The 5,814-nt window shown below is 43.5% G+C and overlaps 1 protein-coding gene across 1 annotated transcript in view; it reads right to left on the bottom strand.

The window, feature by feature from the left end:
• The window catches only part of SLC35A3 (solute carrier family 35 (UDP-N-acetylglucosamine (UDP-GlcNAc) transporter), member A3), a gene marked incomplete at its 3' end in the record, with an annotated part of 17,316 nt that extends 11,680 nt beyond the window's left edge, over positions 1-5,636 (bottom strand). Inside the window, exon 1 of the mRNA XM_010187695.1 lies at positions 5,613-5,636. The remainder of the gene's footprint in view (positions 1-5,612) is intronic.
• Positions 5,637-5,814: the final 178 nt, after the last annotated feature.

The raw sequence follows: 5,814 nt of genomic DNA, 5'->3' as shown, positions 1-5,814 counted from the left end.
AGAGTGAAAGGAAGTCTTTCCAACAGGCTACAGAGCTAATATTTGTACTATTTTCTACCCATTTACCAAAAGATTTGACAAGAAAATAACTCATGCTAGCAATTATTGCTTTACTCCTCCCTACGCTGTCAAAAGGAACGTTAAATTAAAAAAAATAAATTACTAAGTACTATTTTGCTTTAAATCTTCACAGTGATGGCATTACGTGAATTACATTCCTTCCAGCCTAGCTCTGAAATGTTTTCACTGCTGATGGTCTTCTAGGGTAAAAAGCCAAGTTGCAAGAGTTACTGCTACTGCCAGCTCTTATTCCATTTTATGATTAACAAGTTTAAGACTCATAACCAAACAAAAGGCACTTGCACATTAGTTAAAATACAAAGCCAAACAGAAGCAGACAACCAGCCTCTTAAAACTGCAGAAGTTTATTTTGAGTGCTGGTACATGAATTTCTATGCCTGGGACCTACCAGAAAATAAACACATTGAATCTGCCTTGCAGAAGGAAAACCAGAGTGGAAAGTCGAGGACACTGTTTAATTCCAGTGGAACAGGTATGGACACACTTTCTGGAATTTGCTTTTAAATCAAGACAGCAGATTAAAGAAACAGGATTGTGTTCTCGTATTCCTCAAATGAAAAGTGCTGATGCTACACCCAGTGCCAGGTACACCTAATAAGCTGGTAACAAAGGGGAAAAGTACAGTTGGAAGGTGGAGCAAGAGGTAGCTCACAGAACCCAAAGAACCTATTTTTTTAAGACTTATTTCTACACTTTTGCATGTGAACTGGCCTCTTCCCTGTGTTGAATAGCACACAAATAACATGCTACTTTCTGTAACTCAACTACATTCCTCAGAGGAAAGTTCTAGTCCATAAATCTTCTTTCTATTGGACTCAATCTAGCCTTCTTTTTACCAAAAGAAGTATCTAATACGTCAAAAGGTTTAAGTATAGAAATAAATGGATGGAAGGAACCTCACAGAGTTCAAGTGCAAGGTCCTGGAAATGGGCTGGGACAATTCCCAATATCAATACCAACTGGGGGATGAATAGATTGAAAGCAGTGTGGAGGAGTACTGGTGGATGAAGAATAGCACAGGAGTCAGCAACGTGTGCTTCCAGCTCAGAAAGCCAACCGTATTCTTGGCTACATCAAAAGAAACTTGGCCAGCAGGTCAAGGGAGGCCATTCTCCCTCTCTACTCTGCTCTCCTGAGACCCCACCTGGAGAACTGCACTCAGGTCTGAGACCCCAGCACAAGAAAGATGTGGCCCTGTTCAGACAGGTCCTGAGGAGGGCCACAAAAATTATCAGAGGGATGGAACACCTCTCCTATGAAGAAACACTGACGGAGTCGGGGTTGTTCAGCCTGGAGAAGAAAAGGCTCTGCAGAGACTTTAGAGTAGCCTTTCAATACATTAAGGGGGCTTTTAAGAAAACAAAGGGAGACTTTTTACCAGGGTCTGCAGTGCGAGGAAAAGGTGCAAAGGTTTTAAACTGAAAGAGGTTAGATTTTGATTGAATATAAGGGAGAGTTTTTGTTTTATCATGATGGTAGTGAGACACTGGAAGGGGCTGCCCAGAGAAGTTGTAGAAGTGCCATCAGTGTAAGTGTCCAAAGCCAGGTTGGCCGGCTTTGAGCAACCCGATCCAGTGAAAGATGTCCCTGCCCGTGGCAGGGGCTTTGGAACCAGATGATCTTTAGAGGTCCTTTCCAACCCAAACCCTTCCATGACTCTGTAATGAAAATCCCAGGTGGTACTGAGGGTGCATAGACCAGATCTAGTAAGTGCTGCTGAAGTGGGTTGTGAACAAGGTTTTACACACAGACAAATATTTCAACTGCCAAATTTGGGCTGCTATCATTCAACAATGCATTTCTTTCCTCCCACCAAACATGCAATCTTCCATATCTGTGTATTTTTTTTAATAAATCATAATGTTATAAACATTTTGAAGAATCTTAAATGCTGTATTTCTCACTTTGAAACGACATTATTCATGTTTTCCATTTTCTCATACTTGATACAGGTTTCTTTGTTCCCTCCCAACAGCTACCTACACTCGTCAGCCGTTCCTCCCCGAATACATGGCACTTCACAACTAAACACTGCAAATCACTTCACAGTTTTAAAACTTACCTTGCTCTTTCTTTTCTTTTTCAGTTTGTTACTCATGCTACTTGCTGTGTACCTTATGAACTGTGCTAAGTACACTATGGAAAAAATACACAGGTTTTCTTAGGACCTGTGTTCTTCTTCAGAAGTGTAATTTAAAGCAAATCTTCTAGCAAAGTTTTTTTCTTACTCTTCTAGCAGAAACCGAGTAGCAAAGATGTTTTTCACTTCAAGGTTTCCCTCAGACAGTATTTCCAATGTCTCCGTTTACATTTTAAAAAAATGCTTTAATAGTGAAAAAAATTTTAAAAATCACTGCATACAAATACTACTTCATTGACAAGGATATCAAGCACAACACAGCAGAGCACTGGTGGACCTTGCTCCGGCAACGTCATCTAGCTCCTGAGTCACCACCCCATCTTTGGCCTTTTTAAAACCACGTAGATACTTTTTAGCACTGGCAAGTGCACTTATGCACTGAGAAGTTACACATTAAATTGTAACTGTTAAAGATCAATTTCTTCTTCTCAACTTTGCTCCAAAAACCCAGGCTTTTGCCAAGGATAGTGGAGGCTGGATCAGCGATTCACTGGCCTATCACTCAACCAGGAAATCCCACCATTGCCAGGTCTAACAAAGGGAATGCAATTATGCATTAACTAACGACTAATTTCAGACAATGCTATAAATTGCGTGAGACTCAGGTAAGGTTTTCTTTCAGGTTGACAGCAAACCTAGCTGAAAGGAAACTTAATCCTGCTGAGTTTTAGATGATCACAGAAAGATTGTGGGATTTTGGGGGTTGGTTTGTTTGCTTTGGTTTTGTGGAGGGTTTTTTCGGTGGGGAAAACCCCTCTGCCATTCTAATCTACGTACCAGACAGGAAAAGTCAGGCATTGTGAATCTTAAATTTGTGGCTAAATACTCTTCAAGCCCACCCCACTCCCTTTATCCCTTGCACCAAACCTAAGAATCTAAATATTTATTTGACTGATGAGAATTTGGTTTTCCGAATATTAAATAAATCACATATTGAGTATAAATATTCAGCATTCAGGAAATTCAGGCCCTCGCTGGGCTAAATCTAACACCAGTATTGCTTGTAAGATGAAGACTTCGCCTATGTGCACAGTAGCGCAATAGTTTCGTATTGACATAACCCTCATTAAGCCAAACTCTGCCTGCCAGCATAGAAATTTGATACAACCTGCCTTAACTGCCTCTCTCTTCTTCAAACAGCATATACACTGCGTTCATTGTACAGATCACAGCAAATAAAGATCCTGGTAGTCACACTCAGATTCTGTGAGCAAGGAGGCATTCAGTTCTCAGTTTTAGTTCAAACGCACACAGGAGTGCAGTGCCATGAACTGAAGCACTGCCCGAATGCAGCTCCTGCAGATGTATCCAGCTAATGAAGCAGCTTGGTTTAAGCTGCCGAAAGACTGAACGTTGAGTACAACCAGGGTTCAGCTACAGCTTACACTTATGCTATTTATGAATTACTAATCAAGTCTGGGTGCTTGAGGCAATAGAGCCACCCTCAGTCAAGGTGACCTACTTTGAGTAGAGTAATACTAGATACTACAGTGAAAATAAATCTGTAGACACTGCAGAAAGCTAGTAACTACAAAGAAAAGCAGGCAGTTGAACAGTGTACTGAAGGGGTATGAATTTAAGACACAAAGGTTCAGAAATTCAATGGGAAAATCCTGAACTCCCAACCATCTTACATTATGACAGATTTCAAGAATCTCTCCTCTCCTCTAGAGACACCCTCTCTTGATGTGATCCAGCCGTGCAGCCTCCTGAGTTCCAATGCGGGCACTAAGCCTGTGCAAGCAGCGTGCATATGGGTGTGAACTGAAGTAACTGGTGATGCAATTCAAGAATAGCAAGAAAGGAGTAACTATACCTAGGAAGCCTGCCCCGAAGATCAAGTATGTGTTGCCCTCACTTAACACTGCCAAATCTAGAACTATTTTAGGCGGATGCATGTGATTTGATTTCCCCAGGTACCTGGTTCAGATGATCCCTGCCTTTTTCTTGTTATTGCAAACAGCAGCATAACTAGCATATGGAATTAGGCTGTGTAGACAGCCTGCAGGATTGTTAAAGATGCAGAGTCACTCCTAACAATACATCACTTTAAATAAAGCAAATTCATACTTACTACCACCATAGTCTTTCCCAAAACCACTATTTTTGCTACACATTCTACTTCTACAAACCAGAACATCACGCATCCCTAACCAGTGGATCCTTACCTCCTAGAAATATAATTTTCAATCACAAGTTCTCACAATGCCTAAAAGGGAATCACAAGCTACAGTTTCTAAAGGACGTTACTGTAAATTGGTTACTCCACAACTATAATCTCTCTCAAACTCACCCCACAGCCTCTAAAGAAATTTGACGTTGCTTATACTTTTATAAAAGATAAGGCTGTATCACAGAGCTAGGGTCCATCTAGCACACTGTATACAGTGACAGTTCTTGCGGAGCAGATCCTGTGCACTACCTCAACAGAGACGAGCTGAACAGGTCAGCCTCAGTTCACACACACAGGGTTTAGATGGGTCAAGTGCAGTGCCTATGGAGAAAGGCAACCCCATAGATTTTGGGAGAAGCAGTCCATCACCTAATGTTCATTCTAAACCCCATTTTGGCAGTCTGCACATATGTTTGTTGCAAAGCAAGGGCTGCCTTAGATCCCAGCCCTCCTGTGTAGAGGCCACCATGACAGATAAGCTTCCCACTATGGTGTTTATGCAGTTTTCTCCAGTATCCAAGTGTGCCTCACTCTGATTTACAATATAGTTCATAGGATTCAATAAATGAAACGTCTTGGAGTACTTTGGGGTGTTTATCTTTTACTTTTCAGTCTATTCCATAATATGTATTATCTTATTATGTTCATTATCTCTGCATCTTCTTGTTTTTTAACTTAATCTATAAGCTTTGTACTGCTAGAGCATTTCTAATTTCAAAAACTCAGCGTGAAATTGTAATGCCATGAAAACACTTATTTAGCGTGCACGTCTGTTAACTTCACAGACAGCAGTACCTCAAGCACAGTGAGCACCTTCTCAGCACAGCACCAGCCGCATCTACACTGAGAAGAAACCCAGCAAGTAAGCCATAACCTTAGCAACACCGATACAGCTGATCACCAGAACCGTAACCTTTCCCAACTTCACAGAACGCTGCTTCCCCACCGTAACTTCACCTTCACGCCTCCCCTCCCTCTTCAGACCATTCCATTCGCAGACATTTCTCTCGGTATCTCCTCAATCACACTCTCCCCCTCCCCAGCCTGCTCCCACAGACCTGCTTCCCACCACATCCACCGACCCCAAACATCTCCCCCTCCCACACCGAAGGCCTCCTTCAGGCTTTTTCCCTCCCTCACTCATAACCCTTGCACCGCTCCCTCCGGGGCAGCCTCAGCCGGGCTCTGCCCCTCCCGCTCCCAGCCCAGGCCTCCCACCTGCAGCACCCTGCCAGCGGCCCAGCTCGCCCCTCACTGCCGGCTCAGCTTGCACCAGCCACCCGCTGTTTCCGGGTGCCGCGGTCCCGTCCCGCAAAGGCTCCGGCTGCAGACGTGGCCCCGCCCGCTCCGTTCCGAGGGCCGCGGCGAGCAGAGCGCTCCGCCCGTTCTGGGCCCTGGAGCCGCCGCGGGCGGGCGCGGG

Source organism: Mesitornis unicolor, unplaced genomic scaffold (assembly GCF_000695765.1).
Source record: "Mesitornis unicolor isolate BGI_N332 unplaced genomic scaffold, ASM69576v1 scaffold4067, whole genome shotgun sequence".
In the NCBI taxonomy this organism is placed as follows: Eukaryota; Metazoa; Chordata; class Aves; order Mesitornithiformes; family Mesitornithidae; genus Mesitornis; species Mesitornis unicolor.
This window is presented reverse-complemented; position numbering and strand designations above follow the sequence as displayed.